This window comes from Thalassophryne amazonica, chromosome 5 (assembly GCF_902500255.1).
Source record: "Thalassophryne amazonica chromosome 5, fThaAma1.1, whole genome shotgun sequence".
Lineage (NCBI taxonomy): Eukaryota > Metazoa > Chordata > Actinopteri > Batrachoidiformes > Batrachoididae > Thalassophryne > Thalassophryne amazonica.
The window spans coordinates 77,441,316-77,464,896 of record NC_047107.1 but is presented as its reverse complement, the minus strand read 5'-3'; the positions used below and the strand labels follow the sequence as shown (position 1 = coordinate 77,464,896).

General features: G+C 42.9%; 1 protein-coding gene across 3 annotated transcripts in view; it reads left to right on the top strand.

Moving 5' to 3' along the window:
- Nucleotides 1-10,100: 10,100 nt before the first annotated feature.
- The window catches only part of lzts3b (leucine zipper, putative tumor suppressor family member 3b), a 29,260-nt gene continuing 15,779 nt past the window's right edge, over nucleotides 10,101-23,581 (top strand). For all 3 annotated transcript variants that reach the window (XM_034170578.1, XM_034170577.1, XM_034170576.1), the window contains exon 1: nucleotides 10,101-10,148. The gene's annotated coding sequence lies outside the window, so the exon portion shown is untranslated. The remainder of the gene's footprint in view (nucleotides 10,149-23,581) is intronic.

The window sequence follows — 23,581 nt, the reverse complement described above, 5'->3', positions numbered from 1 at the left end:
AGACCACGTGTTACATTCTTGGGTAGCGTGATTTCCCAGAATGCCTCAGCTGTCTCCGCTTCTCAGCTAACTTCTATTCTGCATCACAAAAAAACAGAAATGGTTAAAGACATGCTGTTGTTTTTGGGACTGACCAGTTACAGCAGAAATTACATTCCGTCCTATGTGGACAATACACGTCTTTTGAGGGACTTGGTAAAAACCCAGGGACATAGAAATCTCACTGCCAAACTCATGTGGACACCTGAAGCAGAAAATCAATTCAATGCCTTCAAACAAATGTTGACACAAATTACAACCCCAATTCCAATGAAGTTGGGTCATTGTGTAAAATCTAAATAAAAACAGGATAGATTTGAAAATCCTCTTCAACTGTTATTCAGTTGAATACACAACATTCACACAATGTTCAAACTGATAGACTTTATTGTTTTGTGCATATATTTGTTCATTTTGAAATGGATGCAGCAACACATTTCAAAAACGTTGGGACGGGGCAACAAAAGACTGGGAAAGTTGATGAATACTCAAACAACACCTAACTGGAAACAGGTGAGTGTCATGATTGGGTATAAAAGGAGCATCCCAAAAAGGCTCAGCCATTCACAAGCAAAGATGGGGTGAGGATCACCACTTTGTGAACAACTACGTGAAAAAATAGTCCAACAGTTTAAGAACAATGTTTCTCAATGTTCAATTGCATGGAATTTAGGGATTTCATCATCTACAGTCCATAATATAATCAGAAGATTCAGAGAATCTGGAGAACTTTCTACACGTAAGCGGCAAGGCCAAAAACCAACACTGAATGCCCGTGACCTTTGATCCCTCAGGCGGCACTGCATTAAAAACTGACATCATTGTGTAAAGGATCTTACCGTGTGGGATCAGGAACACTTCAGAAAACCATTGTCAGTTAACACAGTTAATCACTACAAGTGCAAGTTAAAACTCTACCATGCAAAGCGAAAGCCATAAGCCATCAACAACATCCAGAAACGCCGTCGCCTTCTCTGAGCCCGAACTCATTTGAAATGGACAGACGCAAAGTAGAAAAGTGTGCTGTGGTCTGATGAGTCCTCATTTCAAATTGTTTTTGGAAATCATGGACGTAGTGTCCTCCAGACAAAAGAGGAAAAAGACAATCCAGATTGTTACCAGAGCAAAATTCAAAAGCCAGCATCTGTGATGGTATGGGGGTGTGTTAGTGCCCATGGCATGGGCAACTTACACATCTGTGATGGCACCATCAATGCTGAAAGGTGCATCCAGGTTTTCGAGCAACACATGCTGCCATCCAAGTAACGTCTTTTTCACGGATGTCACTCCTTATTTCAGCAAGACAATGCCAAGCCACATTCTGCACGTGTTACAACAGCGTGGCTATGTTGTAAAACACTGCGGGTACTAGACTGGCCTGCCTGCAGTCCAGACCTGTCGCCCATTGAAAATGTGTGGTGCATTATGAAGCACAAAATACGACAACGGAGACTGTTGAACAACTGAAGTCATACATCAAACAAGAAGTGGAAAGAATTCCACCTACAAAGCTTCAACAATTAGTGTCCTCAGTTCCCAAATGAGATGAGATGAGAGATGAGATGAGATATACTATATTGATCTCACAGTGGAGAAATTATGTTTACGCTCCAGTTACCTCAGACAGCAATTAGTCCACAATTATTACTTGTTTACCATAATAATGGCACACATCAGAATTAAAGACAGCACATACACATTTGACATTGTTTATGTGCACTAAATTTGAAGAAGTCCATTATCTGAATTGAGGCAAGTGGGTGAATGTCACGCAGCAACCCTGAGATGCGCCACCGTCAGCTTGGGGGGAGGATCAGGGACCAGCAGCAGCTAAAACCGCGCTGCCCCCGCAGAAGGGAAAAGTGTGACGTGAGCAGAAGCCGGAGTGGGGGGTGTGTGATGGGGGTAGGAGGGGGTGGTGGTGAAATACGAATACCAGGAAATGGTTTTACTGGGAAATAACGGTATTTTTCTCATTTCAGGAACCCTAAAGTTTGTTCTGCAAGACATTAAAGTCCAGGAAAAATGCCCCAGTTGACCCTAATTCAGAGAACAAAAATCACTGAGTTCTGTGCAACGTATCCTAAGGGCTGACTTGCATCTCTTTCCATACAAAATTCAGTGTCAGGGCAAACTAACTTTAATTTGCTAGGTGGTTTTCCAGAAAACTGGAGACGGATGATTTGTTTCTTAGGAAATTTCAGATGAGGAGGTTATATTAATCATGTGGTGTAAATATTAAGGTTTAAAACTTCAAAAAGGAAAGACTGAACTAAAAACTGTGCCTTGGGGAGAAAAATTGCATGCAGAAAATGTATGATAATATTGATTGGTTTTTCTGTGCTGTCAACATACTTTTGGGTACATTTTTTCGAGTCTCTCTCTCTCTCTCTCTCTCTCTCTCTCTCTCTCTCTCTCTCTCTCTCTCTCTCTCTCTCTCTCTCTCTCTCTCTCTCTCTCTCTGATACCAGTTTATTTAACTTTCTCCCTCCAGCTCACTTTCAACATACTTTTTTCTTCCCTGCTCTTCTTTGCCACGCTGCTATACAGATGAGGAAAGAACTACGTTGCCCCCTACAGGATGGGAGAGGAACAGCCAAAATAGCAGCATGCTTCCAAAGTAAATCCACAGTTGTTGTTGTTGTACAAGGAAACAGAAATGTAGCATAGTGCAAATTCTACCATGAAAACTCTGGTTTTATGCTTTCATTTGCACCTGCTAATTAGTAATAGCTGTATCTTCAATCAGAAGTCGCTGGTCCACAGTTTAGTCATCAACCGCAACCAACAGGAAATGTCAAAGTCATTTAAAGATGTCAATCCTCAATCACCTGTCTGCTGTTTACAGATGCTGTCTGGGACTTCACCTCCTCCACCCTGCCACCTCCTGTTTGTCCCTGTTGCTGGCCTGGGTTACGCCTCCTTGGCTCCACCGCCAATTGGTCCCTGTCTGTCACTGGTCTCGCCTCTGTCTTCTCCTCTCAACCCCTCCACTTGGTTCCTGTCTGGTGCATGTACAGTACCATACTGCTTGCATTAATTAATGATTGACACAAATGAAGTCTAAGACATAATCATTTATTTTCTGTACCCTCTTACTCCAATTAAGGGCTGTGGGAAGCTGGTGCCTATCCCAGTAGTCACTGAACAAGAGATGGTGTACACTCTTGACACACCGCCAGTCTATTGCAGGGCCACATATAGACAGACAAACACATTCACATGGACATGGTAAATTTAAAGCGTCCAATTCACCTAACCTGCATACCTTTGGAAGTGGAAAGAAGCTAGAGCACCCAGAGGGAACCCACTCAAACACAGGGAGAACATGCAAACTTCACCAAGCAGGTATGGCAATCCCAGGACCTTCTTGCTGTGAGGCAACAGTGCTGACCTGTGCCACATGTGTTTCCCTACAGTGCTGTTCCCCCCACCTCTGGATCTTCAATTTGGATTCACCAATTCAACTAACTTGCATGTCTTTGGAATCAGGAGGAAGCCGGAGCACCCGGAGGGAACCCACGCAAACACAGAGAGAACATGCAAACCCAACACAGGTGGGAAGCGATCTCAGGACCTTCTGACTGTGAGGCAAAAGTGTTAACCAATACACCGCCCATCTGTAATGATATAAATAACTCAGTATTAATCAATCATTATAATGCAGTAATAGTCCAGTACTTGAGTAAATACACTTCATTATCTTCCACCACTGGATCCATCATTACATTTTGAGGTATGGAGCTGACAAAGAGCCTTACGAACAGGCTGCTGAAACCTGTGAAAACATAACCTGCGCCACTTAAGAGACTAGCTGTGACTATAGGCTTTTCCTTGGGGGAGGGGGGGAGCGCTGGATCGATGCCAAAAGGGGGCGTTGTGTCATGCAGCCAAAGGGGGCGGGGCCTGAAGTGGGTGTGTGTCTCTCAGCTGATGCGCGTATCTACCGACGGACTCCATCATCAGCATCCGACTCTGACAGCGGTCGAAGGCAGCCTGGCCGCGGAGCGGCGCTCGGACGGCGGGATGTTTGGGAGCGGAGCGGCGCTGTGAGCTCCGCGCGCCTCCATCTTACAAAGAGCCGCAGAGCCGCGAGCGCAGCCTTTGATGACGGACCGCCGGGGCGCCACAGTCGGTAAATCAAAGCTGCTGCATGCTACGTCGTCAATGTCAACGCCGCCGTGCGTTTGCTCTCAGCCTGTGTGCGTGCGCGTGTGTTTTTAACCCCCCTCCTCTCTCTGTCTGTCAGCTGGCGTCGTGCGTTATCTGGCGTCAGTTTAGGCCGCAGTGAAAAAAAAAAGATGTTTGGGAGCGCGCTGGATTCTGGGCTGGATGCGGATGATGCTCAAAGCCGCCCTTGCCGCCCAGAGATGCAGAGGAGGAGGAGGAGGAGGAGGGAGTCGTGAGGGGAGGGGAGGCAGGCAGAGGAGGACATAGACAGGCGGTGTATTTTACTACTACTACTATTCAGCCGAGTGGAAGTAAAGCTCGAGTAAATGGACTGAGGAGGAGGAGGAGGCGCATGACTGCGTCTCTCTGGCTAAAAAAAAAGCTGACATGATACTGCAAAGGCTGTGAAAGTAATATGTCCAAGTCCTCTGAAGTGGTTTCTGTGACATATGTAATGCACATCACTTAAAGGATCACTTCACATTTTTTGCCAACCACCTATGGTGGAAATCCTTACTTGTAAAATTTGTTTTGGAAGAAATGAATGTGAGTGAACGGGGCAGCCTCCAAAATTATGTGGACAAACTACTGTATTATCATCGATGTGTTCATGGTACAGTAACATCTGTAGAATTGCGACCATCTTGAATTTTTATCCATTAGGCCTGCATCTGTTTGTGTACTGCAGATGCCATGCATGGATTTTTTTTTTTTTTTACAATTGATAACAAAAGCATGCAACATAAACAATGGGGGGGGGGGGGGCTTTTCACTCAATGTAAATAACACAGTTCATAATCTAAAAATATTAGGTCAGGCCATGTTCATTTTCTCTTAAAAGTGTACAGCCTTTGGGGTATTTTTTTTAAGTTTTAAGTCATAAAAATAATCTTCTTTGGCACTTATTCACCTTTAAACAGGGGATTCATAATATGACACTGCCTGATCAAAATTCATGTTGTCTGGAAAACATTAACAAATACTTGTTAATGAAAATACTTAAAGAAAAAAATTCAGACGAACGGACGGCTTTACATTCAATACCCATACAGTCTGTGATAGCTACGTCATAGATCACGTGTGGGCTTCATCTAACTTACGCAAAAGATGCTGGGAAGCACACGGCGACAGCCAATCAGAGCAGAGAGGCATGATGACATCAGATGACTGCTCACTCAAACAAAATAATCCAAGATGGTGGAAAACATGCAGAAACAGCTTATATGGGCATGGATATGTTACTTGTATATTTTGTTAAAGTTAGTGACAAAAAAACCACTTCTAAATGTAAAAACTCTGTTTTTGAAACCAGATAACACCTGAAGTAATTTAGAAGACATTTTATTGATGTTAGCATGCATACCCCATTTGTGAAATTTGAAAGGCTGTACAGCTTTAAAGTGTAAATTAAGGCAAAAGTTTAAAACTAGCTAACATTATCATTCACACATGGACACCTTACACAATCGAAATAATCATATATTGCAGTTGTAATGATTATAAAAGAAGGATATATAAGCTGTTTTTTGAAGGGGAGGTACCTTAATTAAGGGGATTCAGACCTCCCAGTGATCCCTGTAATTTGAACCATAAACACAGGCACAATTCACAGGCAAAGTATTCACAGTTTCACTTTTTCCACATTTTGTTGTTACAGACTTATTCCAAACTGGAGTAAATTAATTTTTTCCTATAAAATTCTACTCAACATCCCATAATGTCAACATGAAAAAGGGCCTGATTGATTGTCATTGTAAGTAAGCCTTTTTCAGTACAAATATAAACCTATAAATAAATAAACAACATGTAGACTTGCAAGGTCTAGGGAAGAAAAAGAAAAGAAACATGAATTTAACATAATAAAAAAAGGTATGTACAAAACCTAAGTTAAAAAATGAGTATGTAGTAGCAAAAACTATATCTAAAAATGAGAAAAGTAAGTACAAAACTGTGGAAATTTCACAGTGACAGTGTATGTTGCACATTAACAGATATTAGACTTATTTCAGTGTGGCATATGACATGGCCCTTTTATTGCAATGGCATTCATAGCTCTAAAAGTGGTTGGGTAGAAACTGTTTCTCAGTCTATTGGTGGATTGCTGCAGAGATGGTTGTCCTTTTAGAAGGCTCTTCTCTCTCCACAAAGGAATACTGGAGCTCTAGCAGAGTGGGCATCAGGTTCTTTGTCACCTCCCTGACTAAGATCCCCATCACACATAGCACGAATGAGGCCAAATGGCATCCGAATGATGAATCAACCCACATCCAAAAAGTGCCGAGGTGCAGTGTGTCAGAGCAGTCGACACTGGTGGGCCCATTCGTATGGCTGCCTCAAATATTTTGTACATGTGCAAAGCACTTGTGGCACAGTCCAGGTGGGACACCCATCGAATGGCAGACAATGTGCAATCTCACTGTACTCGACATATTCGTACGGCATCATAACAGCATTTGGAACAATCTGATTGCAGTTGGGGGAACCCTGAAATGGATTGGCCACGTCAGATCCTGCTGGCATGTCCCACTTGTGCCACATACATGCACCTCCACTGGATCCCATTCAGGGAGTGCAAAGGACATGTCGATATGCAGCCATGTATGTGGCACGTATCCATCATGTGAAGTGGACATGAACATTGCGCAATCAAACCCAAAGCATTGTCTGTCACTGCGAGTCAATGCGTCATTGGGCATGTCAAGGGCTCATTGCAGCTCCCGCAGTGCAGCTAAACGAGATGTCATGTGCGCAACCTTTCACGGCTGTCTGACTGTCTGTCCCTCCCAACTCTGCCTCGATGTTTGGGTTTTTCCCCATTTTGGCTGATTCTGCTTGATTCATGCTCATTCTTTTTATGTTTGATGGGGTCTGATGCTCTTCTCCCCAGATCGCTCAGTTTAGACGGGCAGCCAGCTGTAGGAAGAGTCCTGGTGGATCCAAACCTCTTCCATTTATGAATGATGGAGACCACTGTGCTCATTAGGACTTTAAAAGCAGCAGAAATGTTTATGTACCCTTCCCCAAATTTGTGCCTTGAGACAATCCTGTCTCAGATGTCTACAGACAATTTATTTGACTTCATGCTTGATTTGTGCTCTGACATACACTGTCAACTGTGGGACCTTATATGTAGACAGGTGTGTGCCTTTCCAAATCATGTCCAATCAACTGATCAATTAAGCTGTAGAAACATGTCAAGGATGATCAGTGGAACCAGGATGCACCTGAGCTCAATTGTGAGCTTCATGGCAAAAGCTTGTGACCTCGACCTGTAACTTCCAACACTCACTGGATTGGTTCGCAGCCGAGTGTGAAGCAGCTGGGATGAGGATCAGCACCTCTACATCTGAGGCCATGGTTCTCAGCAGGAATCCGATGGATTGCCTACTCCGGGTAGGGAATGAGGTCTTGCCCCAAGTGAAGGAATTCAAGTACCTCAGGGTCTTGTTCATGCATGAGGGGAAAATGGAGTGTGAGATTGGTCAGAGAATCGGCGCAGCAGGGGAGGTATTGCATTCGCTCTACTGTACTGTTGTGACGCAATGGGAACTGAGCCAAAAGGTGAAGCTCTTGATCTACTGGTCAGTATTCGTTCCTACTTTCACCTATGGTCATGAGGGTTGGGTCATAACCGAAATAACTAGATCATGGGTAGCATCAGCCGAAATGGGCTTCCTTAGGAGGATGGCTATTGTCTCCCTTAGAGATAGGGTGAGAAGATCGGTCATTCATGAGGAGCTCAGAGTAGAGCCGCTGCTCCATCGCATTAAAAGGAGCTAGCTGAGGTTGTTTGGACATCTGGTAAAGATGTCCCCTCTGCGCCTCCCTAGGGAGGTGTTCCAGGCACATCCATCTGGGATGAGACCCGGGGAAGACGCAGGACTAGGTGGAGAGATTGTATCTCCACACTGGCCTGGGAACGCCTCGGGATCCCCCAGTCAGAGGTGGTCAATGTGGCATGGGAAAGGGAAGTCTGGGGTCTCCTGCTGAAGCTGTTGCCCCCCACCCCCCAACCTAATCCCAGATACGCAGTTGAAGATGAGTGAGTGAGTGGGCAAAGGCTGTGAATACTTGTGTACATGTGATTTCTTAGTTTTTTATTTTTAATAAATTTGCAAAAATCTAAAAAAAAAATAAATTGTATGTGGACGTTTGAGGCAAAAAAAAAAAGAAAAGAAAGAAAGAATTTCAGCCACTTTGGAATATGGCTGTAACATAAAAAATGTGGAAAAAGTGCAGCCCTGTGAATACTTTCCAGATGCTCTGTAAAAATGCCACAAGCCTCTATTGTTAGTTATGCAAGGTGGAAGTGACATTGGCTTACTATTAGCCAAACCAGCTAACATAGCATTACATTAGCTACGAGGGCTGTCCGTAAAGTATAGGTCCTTTTTATTTTTTTCAAAAACTATATGGATTTCATTCATATGTTTTTACGTCAGACATGCTTGAACCCTCGTGCATATGCGTGAGTTTTTCCACGCCTGTCGGTGACGTCATTCGCCTGTGAGCACTCCTTGTGGGAGGAGTCGTCCAGCCCCTCGTCGGAATTCCTTTGTCTGAGAAGTTGCTGAGAGACTGGCGCTTTGTTTGATCAAATTTTTTCTAAACCTGTGAGACACATCGAAGTGGACATGGTTCGAAAAATTAAGCTGGTTTTCAGTGAAAATTTAACAGCTGGTGAGAGATTTTGAGGTGATTCTGTCGCTTTAAGGACTTTTCACAGTGCAAGACGTCGCGCAGCGCTCTCAGGCAGCGTCATCAGCCTGTTTCAAGCTTAAAACCTCCACATTTCAGGCTCTATTGATCCAGGATGTCGTGAGAGAACAGAGAAGTTTCAGAAGAAGTCGGTTTCAGCATTTTATCCGGATATTCCACTGTTAAAGGAGATTTTTTTAATGAAAGACGTGCGGGCGGATTGCAGCGTCGGCTCGCAGCCGCCGCGATGCTCCGTCACAGGAAAAACACCTCTGTTGGAAGCCTTGAGGACAAGTTGGAACATCTCCAGCTGATAAACAATTTCTCATATACTCACTCCACTGAAAGCCATCAAAAGCCAACTGGATTTTAACAAATGGTTATCAACACGGAGGTGTTTTTCCTGTGCCGCCGCGCCGCGTCGGCTGCGTCCCAACGCGCGGACCCGTCCGCACGTCTTTGATTAAAAAAATCTCCTTTAACAGTGGAATATCCGGATAAAATGCTGAAACCGACTTCTTCTGAAACGTCTCTGTTCTCTCACGACGTCCTGGATCAATAGAGCCTGAAATGTGGAGGTTTTAAGCTTGAAACAGGCTGATGACGGCGCCTGAGAGCGCTGCACGACGTCTCGCACTGTGAAAAGTCCTTAAAGCGACAGAATCACCTCAAAATCTCTCACCAGCTGTTAAAATTTTCACTGAAAACCAGCTTAATTTTTCGAACCATGTCCACTTCGATGTGTCTCACAGGTTTAGAAAAAAATTTGATCAAACAAAGCGCCAGTCTCTCAGCAACTTCTCAGACAAAGGAATTCCGACGAGGGGCTGGACGACTCCTCCCACAAGGAGTGCTCACAGGCGAATGACGTCACCGACAGGCATGGAAAAACTCACGTATGCGCACGAGGGTTCAAGCATGTCTGACGTAAAAACATATGAATGAAATCCATATAGTTTTTGAAAAAAATAAAAAGGACCTATACTTTACGGACAGACCTCGTATTGCATCTTTTTCTGAATTTTCCCCTCACTAGGTAAATAATGCCTGTAAGAAATTTAATATTATCACCACAACATGCAAGAACACTTTAATAACTACACTTTACGATTTTAAGGTTTGGAAAAATGCATTGTGAGTTTATTGAGCTCTACTACAGGCAACCTATTGATACTCATGTATTTGCTTTTCAGCAATTTATGGAAAATGGGGATTTCATTCGTATGACGTGCTTGTTAAAGGTGAGTAGAGCACTCAGAGGCTTAATTGCTATAGTGTTTTAGAATGCCTGACATTGCAAAAATATTGAACCTGTCCTTTTAACCTTATGAATTATTTCACCCAACACTTATTGCACATATGGGCTGTGCATGCCTCATGTTTTGTACCTAGGATAAATAGCATTACTGTATGTTCATAGTCCTGTTTGTTGCAGTAAAAACACAAATTTATCAGCATCACTCTGTCCATATATATTTTATATCCTTATTTGTGGTTCTTTTAGTTGCCTGTCTCAGCAGATATCAGTTCTAGGCATCAATGAACATAAAACATAATGACCATATAAGATCATGCCTTCGTGGCTTCCCTTCCTCATCTCCTTGCACAGTCCCTTAATTTTTGAGAATGACCTATTTCAGACAGATTTATCATGCTGTACCATATGGCTAGTTTTTTAATGATTGATGAAAACATTTCTGAGACATTTTCAGTGGCTTGGAAATGTTCATGTACTCTCATTTGTCAACAACAAATAAATAAATTTAAAAACCTGGCTGACAAAGTGAAGAACGTAAAGTGAAGAATGTAAAAAAAAAAAGAATAGTTGAAAAAACTTAAAATTTTAAGGCAAACTTATGCAGTAAAATTTTTGAATTGTCTCAGTGGGGTTTCTGAAAATGTTTTCACTATGTACACAAATGGCTGTAATCCCAAAATGGTGATTTTTTTTTTTTTTGTTAAACCTTAATTTAAATATGAAATCTACACAACACACAGCCCTTGACTGTTTCATTTCAACTCCACTGCAGTGATGCACAGAAGTAAAATTTCAAAAATTGTGCCGCTGTCCACAGACGTATGGAGCTGACTGTCAATCACGAAAATGTACATCTGGACATAGATTTGTACTTGTATCACATGTTAACCCCCCCCCCACACACACACACACACCATCATGCTCAGCTTTACTTCAAAAAAAAAAAAACTGGGATGATGCAGTGAGAACCTGTACAATGAAGGAATTCAACAGAAACTAAGGATGTGATGTATTCTCCATGGATGTGAAAGATGTGGTCAAATTTAGATTAGATTAGATTAGATTACACCACCGTGTAAAAGAGGACGCTGGCTACTACTGACTGATAGAACATCCACAGGACTTTCCTGCAGATGTTAAACACCCGCAGCCTCCTCAGGAAGTACAGCCTGCTCTGTCCCTTCCTGTACAGGTGGTTGGTGTGGGTTGTCCAGTCCAGTTTGCTGTCCAGCCACAGCCCGAAGTACTCAGCTCCCTGGATCAGAACTGGTCGCGGACTTGGTCTGGACTTCTCAAAGTCAGTGACCAGGTCCACTGTCTTCAAGGTGTTGAGCTGTACATGGTTTGTGTGGCACCAGGCAGCAAAGTCCTTCACTAGGCTCGTGTACTCCTCCTCTCTGTCATCCCTGATGCATCCAAGAATAGCTGTGCCATCTGCGAACTTCTGGACATGACACAGCTCAGAGTTCTAGCAGAAGTCTGAGGTGTACAGGGTGAAGAGAAGATGGGCCAGCACCGTGCCCTGGGGTGCTCCGGTGCTGCTGATCACAGTGTCAGACATGGTGTCCCTCAACCTGACAAACTGTGGCCTGTTGGTGAGGTAGCTGGAGATCCAAGTGACCAGGCAAGGGTCCACTCACATCCTGTTCAGTATTTTCCTGAAGTATAAGGGGCTGGATGGTATTGAAGGCACTCAAGAAGTCCAGGAAGAGAATCCTCACTGTGTCATTTCCCTTATCCAGATGTGAGTGGACTCGGTGTAGTAGGTAGAGGATGACATCCTCCACACCAGCACCTGCCCGATATGCAAACTGCAGACAATCCTGGGTGTGTTGCACTTGGGATTTGAGGAAGCTGTGGTAGAGCCACTGTTCATCAAGTGTGAAGTGAGTGCCACTGATCGGAAGTCAATCAGCTCACTGGGCCAGTTCTTCTTAGAAACTGAAACGGTGCATGAAGTCTTCCAGAGGGTGGGCTCTCTCCCTAGCTGCAGGCTAACGTTGAAGATACATATGTTGTAGCGGTTCTCCCGGTTCAGGTCTTCAGTAGATGGGAACACACCTTGTCTGGGCCTGCCGCTTTCCTGGGATGAAGCTTCCTCACACATTACATGTGAAATGTGATTGTAAGAATGAACTGCTCATGGTACAGGTGTGGTCATGTAAGTGGGAAGAAATTAGTGATAATGTGTTAGCTGCTGTGACAACAAAGCAAGGGCATAATCAGGGACAAGAATTATTGTCTTGAAAATGGCACATTTTTCCATTTTGACCAAATCCCACAGTGCTCATGGTCATGGTCATGGTCATGATCATGGTCATGGTCATGCATCTTTATCATCTTCTGCTGAGTGTGAATGGGCCCTAAAGTCAAAACCACCACCAAAAACATGCATAGACGTTTTGAGGATGACAAACTTCTGGTGTGTAACAAAATGCAGGACAAGGGAAAGCAAAGTGAGGTTAATGTTGCAATATCATATGTACTTGCCAAGTAGCAACACTCAAGCTCGGTATTTTGACCTCAACTCGGAAGTGGAGTTCCTTGACTTGACGCTGGCTCCAAAACAGAGCAAATTCCCATAGAAGACCATTTTAAAACATCCAACTTTAGAGCAGAAATAAACATGTTTACAGCGCCTGGTACAGAAAAGAGTTTTGGTCTCTGTAGATAGTTTCCTCCTCCGTGACAGGGGGGTAAATTTTTTTGTAACTTTTTAGTTTAAGACATTTTAATTAATAAAATTCTGTATAATTATGGGCATGGTCGCTTTGAGTGACAGCGGCTGGGTCCAACAACTCCTCCTCCGACCATAACAGAGTCACTCGCTGTTGTCTGGAGTATTTTATTACAAACACCATCATCTGTCTTGTTGAGTGGTGAAAAGTCCTAACGGATCACCTAAGACGTTCCTGTTGCAATATTGATGCTGAGTGAAATTCTCGTCTTATTTAATGTTTATTTGATGTCAGCACTTTTAGTAGCTGTCGGTAGGTCCACTTAGCGCACGATTACTGAGGAAATACGTGGCACATAACATTTGCTGTCCACACCAAAGCAAACCGCTATGAGAACCACTGTGCTGTCTGCAAAAATATGATTTAACTAGCTGAGTTACCCATTCTGTGCATGTAATAGAGAAGAATTTTAGCCATGTCATTGTATATTCATGTCACTTTAGTAAAGGTGTAGTAAGTTGCATTGCATTGTATGTTGTCATCATTAATTTTCATAGAGTAATTTGTGACATTCATGAGACTCAAGTGAATGATGATAAAAAGGTGACAACATGTCATATCACTGCAATGCTCTGTCATGCCGTACACAGCAGGTACATTTTAATTGAAGAAAAATGCATGCATAGCCAGCTGCTACTACGTAGTAAGGAAAGTGTGATTCTTGCTACCTGACCTGAGTACCACATGAACTGTGAAAATAAGGGCTCCAGTGAGCGGGTTGTGATCTAATATATAAGACTGACCGTGTGTGTATGTGTGTGTGTGTGTGTGTGTGTGTTCGCGCACGTACGCTTTCAACCGAAGCGTCGCAAGGACCTCCCCCTTGGTGCCTCTGGTCACCATACCAAGTTTGGTGTCGATTGCTTAATTACTGTGGTTGTGTATAGCAAACACACATGCATACATGCACACACGCACACGCAGTCAGCTTTATAATATACAAATAATGCATGTTTATGAGTTCAATGGTACGAATATTTCATGAGATGAAAGCTGGAACAAATCATTCAACAAGGCGAAGCCGAGTTGAATGATTTGTTCCAGCTTTCACTGAATTAAATATTCGTTCCATTGAAAGAATGTAAAACATTCATTATATGTTTTAAATAATGGCTAAAATAGATCCTTGTCATTTGATATTTTATTAATTTATATTCAACAGAAAAGGGACTTACATTTTGGTGTTCCACTGCTGCTAAAGTCCAAATTGTAACGTGTAGTCCAGTGATGCTGTGCACTGACTTCGGACTTCCATAAAAAAAGACCGTGTAGTTCCTCAGTCCAGCCAACAATCACATCAGCGTTTCATGTGAACAGGTCTTCATGCATCCAGATGGCTTACAGCAGAGTGGATTGTGTGTGTGTGTGTGTGTGTGTGTGTGTGTGTGTGTGTGTGTGTGTGTGTGTGTGTGTGTGTGTGTGTGTGTGTGTGTGTGTGTGTGTGTGTGTGTGTGCGTGTGTGTGTGTGTGTTATAAGAATTAGCAGCGTCAGTCACCTCAATCAAATCACCGTGTCATTGTCACCCGCGTGCGTGCGCATGCACATGCAATTGGGTTTGGTCAACTCTGTGTGTCCTCAGTGCAGTGAAAAAAAAAAAATCATGTCAGTAATGAGTCCAGCTTTTCATTCTTTCTTCCTGCCAACATCCTCCAGACAGCACAGTGGATTTGTTTTGTGTGTGTGTGTGTGTATGTGTGTCTTACAAAAATTAGCAGCGTCAGTTAGCTCAATCAAATTATGTCTCGGGAGAGTCATTGTCCCCCGCGTGTGCGCACACACACGCAACCTGGTCGGCGCTTGTGCATGCACGTACTATCAAAAAAAGACTGTGTACATCCTCAGTGCAATGAAAAAAAATCACATCAGAAATGAGTCCAGCTTTACATTCCAACTTCCCGCCAACAGCCTCCAGACAGCACAGTGGATTTGTTTTGTGTGTGCGTGCACGCGCATGTTGTGTGTGCGCATGCACACGCACGTGTGGGCATGCGTACAATAGTGTGCACGTGTGCACATGTACACAAGGGTGTGCATGTGTGCGCACGTGCGTGTGTGTGTGCAGAGTGCAGTGGTACCAAATGTATGGAACCAAATTTGCACTCTAAATGGAACCAGGCTGGACTCTAAATGCAATGCAACACAAATGGGATGAATGAATCCATGTCATGTGACATACAAAGCACCAATCAAATGACAAGGATCCACTCAGCCGTTATATAATATATAGCTAAAAACCTGAACAGTGGTTAGCTGTTAGCTTGTACTTCGGACTCGGGAGGGGGAGCATGTTGAGGTTTTTTTCGTCACACTCGGAGCCACCTACGCCCCACCCCTTTATGTGTGAATGAGTGTAACAGAGGCCAGCAGGTGTTGCTGTACAGATGTAGTTAGTAAATCTCACTCCCAACAGGCTCCGTCCAGTATATATACAATCTATGATACATGCATGACATCCAAGTATAAAAGAAACACAATTTTTTTGAAACAGCTAAAAAAGAAAAAAACCTAAATACTAAGTCTGAGTTCATTACACTACTGACATTATGACAGTAGTTTTCACAACAAAAGTGTCAAAATCATTTGCTACATGGGCCTTTCTGTGTGGAGTTTACATGTTTAATAAATACAGTAAATACTGTATACGAGGTCTGTTAGAAAACTATCCAACCTTTTTATTTTTTAAAAACTATATGGATTTGAATCATGTGCGCTTGCATCAGCCAAGCTTGAACCTTCGTGCGCATGTGTGAGTTTTTTCACGCCTGTGGGCAGGCTTTGAGTGAACACTGGTCCACCCCCCTCATTGGATTTTCATTGTCAGGGAAATGGCTGAGCGATTGGAGCAGCACTGAATCAAATTTTTCCAGAAACTGTGAGAGAAAGCCAGGTGGAAACCATTCGGAAGATTCAGACGGCTTTCGGTGAGGATACTCTGGGCGTCACACAGATTAAGGAGCATTACAACCGGATTAAAGACGGCCCACAGTGGCGGAGGGCGCGCCGCGCTCCAAGCGGCCATCGACAGGCTGAAATGACCAGATCATTTCCAAAGTGAAGGCTGTGTTGATCCGGGACGTCGTCTGACTACCAGAGAAATTGCAGAAGAGTTGGACATCAGCACTTTTGCGGCACATTCCACTGTTACAGGAGATTTTGTAATGAAAGACGTGCGGAGGAATTCGCGCGTCGGGACAGAGCCGCAATGGCGCACAACAAAAAGCACGTCCGATACTCACTCAACTGAAAAGCCACCGAATGCGCACGAAGGTTCAAGCTTGGCTGATGCAAGCGCACATGATTCAAATCCATATAGCTTTTTAAAAAAATAAAAAGGTCGGATACTTTTCTAACAGACCTCGTATGCTGGTGACATGAGATTTCCACCACATGTTGGCAACAACCCAAGTAATCCTCTCATGCAAAGAAATCAAACCATAGATGCCCATAAATTAGGTTATGCGTAATAAAATGTAATGACAGGAAATTACTGAAATTTATTTAATACTTCGTCCAAAAGCCTTTGTTGATAATGACAGCTTCAAGATGCCTCCTGCATGGAGAAACTTGTCAAATGCATTGTTCAGGTGTGATTTTGGCCCATTCTTCCACACAAACAGTCTACAAATCTTGAACCTCTACTGTGAACTCTGATTCTTAGTTATTTCCATAGATTGTCTGTTGGATTCAAGTCAGCTGATTGGCTGAGCCATTCTAGCAGCTTTATTTTTTATTCTCTGAAACCATTTGAGATTTTCCTTGGTTGTGTGTTTGAGATCATTGTCTTGCTGAAATGTCCACCATTGTTTCATCTTCATCATCCTGGTAGATGGCAGCAGATTTTTATCAAGAATGTCTCACTCCATTGTTCCATTTATCCTTCCTTCAATTATATGGTTTGCCAGTGCTGTATGCTGAAAAACAGCCCCACACCACAATGTTCGCACTTAGAAACTTGACTGTTGGTGTGGTGTTTTTGGGGTGATGGGCAGTGCCATTTGACCTTCAAACATGGTGTGTATTATGGTATCCAACGAGTTCAGTTTTGGTCTTATCTGATCAGACTATATTCTCCCAGTATTTCACAGGTTTGTCTAAATGTTGTGCAGCAAACTTTAAATGAGCTTCAACATGCTTTTTCTTCAGCAATGCAGTCTTGTATGATGAGTGTGCATAGAGGCCATGGTGGTTGAGTGCATTACTTATTGTTTTCTTTGAAAAAATTCTACCTGCTAATTCCAAGTCTTTCTAAAGCAGTCCTCGGTTCTTGGAAACTCTTCTGATAATTCTTTTCACTTCTCTGTCAGAAATCTTGTCTTTTATATATACGAGGTCTATTAGAAAAGTATCCGACCTTATTATTTTTTTTCAAAAACCATATGGATTTGAATCACGTGTGATTACATCAGACATGCTTGAACCCTCGTGGGCATGCAAGAGTTTTTTCACGCCTGTCGGTTACGTCATTCACCTGTGGGCAGTCTTTGAGTGAGGAGTGGTCCAGCCCCCTCGTCGTTGTTTCATTGCCAGGAAATGGCGGAATGATTTGGGCTGTTTTTCCATCAGAATTTTTTCAGAAACTGTTAGAGACTAGCAGCTGGAAACCATTAGAAAAATTTATCTGGCTTTCGGTGAAAATGTTACGGGCTTGGTAGAGAATAAGGAGTGTTACTGTCACTTTAAGGATGGCCCCCAGCGGCTGTGGGGCGCGCCGTGCTCCGAAGCCGCCATCAACAGGCTGAACGACCATTTCATTTCTAAACGGATGGCTGTCTGGATCCGTGACCATCGTGTGCCATTTCTCTGGTTATCACAAGAGCTGGACATCAACCATTTTCTGGCAGATTTCACTTTTAACAAGAGATTTTGTCATGGAAAGCCAAGCGGAGGCTTCACGCGTCACGATGGATTCGCTACTGGAGCGAGACAAAACTACCTCCGTTTTGGTCTCACAGGATGGCTTTGAGATGGCGTTCAGACAGCTGTCGGTGGTTTTTCCATCGAGTGATTATCCGAGAAATTGTGGATGTGCCTGGACATGCCAGAACATGTCCCGTGAGGTTTCATCACGGTGTTGCTTTGCACCATGCGGCACCGCCGCGACGCTCAAAGCCTCCGCTCCTCTTTCCATGACAAAAACTCCTGTAACAGTGGAATGTGCCGTTCATTTCCAAACTAGACGCTGTGTTTTATCCGGGACGTCATCTGACTAGCACAGGAATTGTGAAAAGACGTGGACATCAGCACTTTTTCGGCACATTGAGACAGACGTGCGGAGGAATTCCGCGCATCGCTCATTGACCCTTGACCTCCTGACACAGGTGAATCCAATCATGAGAAAGGGTATTTAAGGTGACCATTTGCAAATGTTTCCCCTCTTTGCATCTCTTCTAATGAGTCACAACATGGGAGCTTCTAAACAAATCTCAAATGACCTGAAAACAAAGACTGTTCGACATCATGGTTTCGGAGAAGGATACAAAAAGCTATCTCAGAGATTTCAGCTGTCAGTTTCCATTGTGAGGAACATAGTGAGAAAATGGAAAACCACAGGCACAGTACTAGTTAAGGCCCAAAGTGGCAGGCCAAGAAAAATCTCAGATAAGCTGAAGTGAAGGATGGTGAGAACAGTCATACCTGTTCCAAAGACCTACAACATGATTTTGCTGCAGATAGTGTCTCTGTGCATTGTTCAACTATACAGCACACTTTGCACAAAGAGATGCTGGATGATAGAGTAATGCAGAAGAAGCCTTTTCTGCATACATGCCACAAACAGAGTCGCTTGAGGTATGCTAAAGCACATTTGGACAAGCCAGCTTCATTTTGGAATAAGGTGCTGTGGACTGATGAAACTAAAATTGAGTTATTTGGCCATAACAAGGGGCGGTATGCATGGCTGAAAAAAGAACACAGCATTCCATGAAAAACACTTGCTACCTAGAGTAAAATTTGGAGGTGGTTCCATCATGCTGTGTGGCTGTGTGGCCAGTGCAGGTACTGGGAATCTTGTTAAAGTTGAGGGTCACATGGATTCCAGTCAATATCAGCAGATTCTTGAGAACAATGTTCATGAATCAGTGACAAAGTTTAAGTTGCGCTGGGGCTGGATCTTTCAACAAGACAACGACCCTAAACACTGCTCAAAATCTGCTAAGGCATTCATGCAGAGGAACAAGTGCAACGATCTGAATGGCCATCTCAGTCCCCAGACCTGAATATTATTGGAAATCCGTGGTGCTATTTTAAGCACTCTGTCCATGCTCAGAAACCAACAAACCTGAGATGTTTTGTAAAGAAGAATGGTCCAAAATACCTTCAACCAGAATCCAGACTCTCATTGGAAGCTATAGGAAGCCTTTAGAGGCTGTTATTTCTGCAAAAGGAAGATCTACTAAATATTGATGTATTTTTTCTGTTGGTGTGCCCAAATTTATGCACCTGACTAAATTTGATTAAATAATTATTGCACATTTTCTGTAAATCCTATAAACTTCATTTTACTTTTCAAATGTCACTGTTTGTCTGCCATATGATATATTTAACTGAAATTGCTGATCCAAACAACCAAAGATTTATAAAGGAAAATCATGGAAATCATCAGGGGTGCCCAAACCTTTACATAACACTGTATCTATACAGTATATACTGTATACAGTTGTGCTCAAATGTTTTACATACCCTGGCAGAATATTTTTTTTTTTTTTTTTTTCTGGCCTTTTTCAGAGAATACGAATGATAACATAAAAACTTTATTGTCAAATAACTGTGTTTACTCTTCTTTAATCATAATGGCAACAGAAACTGTCCAGATGACCCTGATCAAAATTTCTCCGATCACAGCCACAGAAGCCTGTATCTTCTTCTGGGTTGTCTGGGTGTCTTGGTGTCTTTCCTCATTCTTCTCCTTCTTGCACAGTCGCTCAGCTTTTGAGAACTGTGTGCTCCATGCAGCTTTACCACAGTGTCACACTGTATTTCTTCGTAACTGATGTAAATAAAGTCCAAGACATATTCTGTGGCAGCTTTATCATCAGAGAGCTTTGTCCAAAACTACCACAAAAGACTCCAAGCTGTCACTGATGTTAAAGGGGGAACACCTGGTATTAAGAACAGGGGTATGTAAACTTTTGACCTGGGTAGTTTCTGTTGTCATTATGATTTAAAAAGAGTAAACACAGTTGTCTGATAATAAATGGCTTCACCCAACCAATAACCATGAGTGGAAACACAGTTTTTGTGTTGTCATTCATATTCTATGGAAAATGGCCAAAAGTCAAATATTCTGACAGGGTATGTAAACGTTTGAGCACGGCTTTGTATATATATTTGTATATATGTATATATATATATATATATATATATATATATATATATATATATATATATATATATATATATATATATATATATTCAACAAAAATATAAACGCAACACTTTTGGTTTTGCTCCCATTTTGTATGAGATGAACTCAAAGATCTTAAACTTTTTCCACATACACAATATCACCATTTCCCTCAAATATTGTTCACAAACCAGTCTAAATCTGTGATAGTGAGCACTTCTCCTTTGCTGAGATAATCCATCCCACCTCACAGGTGTGCCATACCAAGATGCTGATTAGACACCATGATTAGTGCACAGGTGTGCCTTAGACTGCCCACAATAAAAGGCCACTCTGAAAGGTGCAGTTTTATCACACAGCACAATGCCGCAGATGTCGTAAGATTTGAGGGAGCGTGCAGTTGGCATGCTGACAGCAGGAATGTCAACCAGAGCTGTTGCTCGTGTATTGAACGTTCATGTCTCTACCATAAGCCGTCTCCAAAGTCGTTTCAGAGAATTTGGCATTACATCCAACCAGCCTCACAACCGCAGACCACGTGTAACCACACCAGCCCAGGACCTCCACATCCAGCATGTTCACCTCCAAGATCGTCTGAGACCAGCCACTCGGACAGCTGCTGAAACAATCGGTTTGCATAACCAAAGAATTTCTGCACAAACTGTCAGAAACCATCTCAGAGAAGCTCATCTGCATGCTCGGCGTCCTCATCGGTGTCTCGACCTGACTCCAGTTCGTCGTCGTAACCGACTTGAGTGGGCAAATGCTCACATTCCCTGGCATTTGGCACGTTGGAGAGGTGTTCTCTTCACGGATGATGCGAAGGAGATGTGTTGCACTGCATGAGGCAAATGGTGGTCACACCAGATACTGACTGGTATCCCCCCCCAATAAAACAAAACTGCACCTTTCAGAGTGGCCTTTTATTGTGGGCAGTCTAAGGCACACCTGTGCACTAATCATGGTGTCTAATCAGCATCTTGGTATGGCACACCTGTGAGGTGGGATGGATTATCTCAGCAAAGGAGAAGTGCTCACTATCACAGATTTCGACTGGTTTGTGAACAATATTTGAGGGAAATGGTGATATTGTGTATGTGGAAAAAGTTTAAGATCTTTGAGTTCATCTCATACAAAATGGGAGCAAAACCAAAAGTGTTGCGCTTATATTTTTGTTGAGTATATATATATAGGGTTTTTAAGAGTAGAATGGGAGGCAGAGCCTTCAGCTTTCAGGCTCCTCTCCTGTGGAACCAGCTCCCAATTCAGATCAGGGAGACAGACACCCTCTCTACTTTTAAGATTAGGCTTAAAACCTTCCTTTTTGCTAAAGCTTATAGTTAGGGCTGGATCAGGTGACCCTGAACCATCCCTTAGTTATGCTGCTATAGACTTAGACTGCTGGGGGGTTCCCATGATGCACTGAGTGTTTCTTTCTCTTTTTGCTCTGTATGCACCACTCTGCATTTAATCATTAGTGATTGATCTCTGCTCCCCTCCACAGCATGTCTTTTTCCTGGTTCTCTCCCTCAGCCCCAACCAGTCCCAGCAGAAGACTGCCCCTCCCTGAGCCTGGTTCTGCTGGAGGTTTCTTCCTGTTAAAAGGGAGTTTTTCCTTCCCACTGTCGCCAAGTGCTTGCTCACAGGGGGTCGTTTTGACCGTTGGGGTTTTTCCGTAATTATTGTATGGCTTTCCCTTACAATATAAAGCACCTTGGGGCAACTGTTTGTTGTGATTTGGCGCTATATAAATAAAATTGATTTGATTTGACATTTGGCTGCACCCGTCGACCAGCCTCAGCCATAGTGAGGCCATGATTGACACCATGGTCCACAAGTGTAGCCTTTATTTCATCAGGAATCTGCCTATGTACTTCACCTCTTCTTCCTCTGCCCCTGTTTTGTCCCCTTCCCCTTCCTCCCTGCATTTTCACACCTCCTCCACGACGCTGACATTCCATTTTTGTGTCACAGAATTGTAGAAATGGCGCACACTATGTCCTGCTTGGTTCATATATGCTTGCCAATTGAGGGTTCATGGCATTCAGCTCTGAATGACTGTGGACAGGTGGCTTGTCATTGGTTACAACTAGTGCATCACACACCTCCTCATAAGTGAAAGCTGAGGTTCACCTAAGATCAATTTCGGAGACATTTTCAGCAAAAAAAATCATAAAGAAATGTATGAAATTAGCTTGATAGCTTTTGACAACTAGTACAACCATTTTGTATGTAATGACCCAAGCAATGAAATGAGGACTGTTAGCTTTATAGGGAATGACTATTCAGGATTCATAAGTATAGTTCATCTTCACTGACATGACAAAAGCAGATGATGATGTTATAAAACAGCAGAGAATTGTATGGCAGTAATTGATACACGTCCAAAAGCATTTGCAATTTGTTCGAGGGAATGAGAAACTGCTATGATGATGCGCACAAATGACTTGATGTTGTGGAGGTTAACCTAATAGTTATGAGGAGTTTCATTCTGATCTGAGAAATGCACCAAAGCAACTGAGAAAAACAGTAATCACTGAAATAACCTGTTGGTGTAGCTTGAGTGAAAACCTCCATGACACAGCATGTGTGTGTGTGTGGGGGGGGGGGGGGGGGGGGGTGTAAGAAGCAGTCACTGTTCTTGTTACCGTAAATGGGAACCCCAATAAAGAGGGTGGACACAGAATTGTAACAGCAATACATGAAGACAAATATAATCCAATAAAAATATCTTCAAAGAAATCAATGAATACTTGAGAATTTTTGTACTGTTATTTTTATGTTGGGAAGGTCAAAAGGAGTTCATTAAACATTGCTTTCAGTGAAGTAATGTGTATTTTCTGTGTTGTATTAAATCATAAAGTGTGCATTATTTCACAAAGCAATTCACAGTATTATGGCCAGCCTGCAAATTTTTCTTTTCCAGATGACATCTTAGTGCAGATGCTGTGAAAGTGTAGGCTCTCATTTGTCCAGGTGGTTTCCATAAAGAAGCTTGAATCTTCAGCTGGACTGGGTTGCTTGACGCGAGGACGTTTTGCTTCAAATTGCAGAAGCTTCCTCAGCTATAATTCTTGCTCTGGCAGTCTGACTTCTGTATTGACTCTTGTAGAGAAGAAATCAAGACAGAAGTCAGACTACCAGAGCAAGAATTTTAGCTGAGGAAGCTTCTGCGATTTGAAGCGAAATGTCCTTGCGTCAAGCAACCCAGTCCAGTCGAAGATTCAAGCTTCTCTACAATGGTGTGCCATACGAAAAAGCTCTACCTCCCATTTTCTTGCCAAACTTGAAGACACACAACAGATCATTTAAGATTAATCAACTAAATTTCTGCA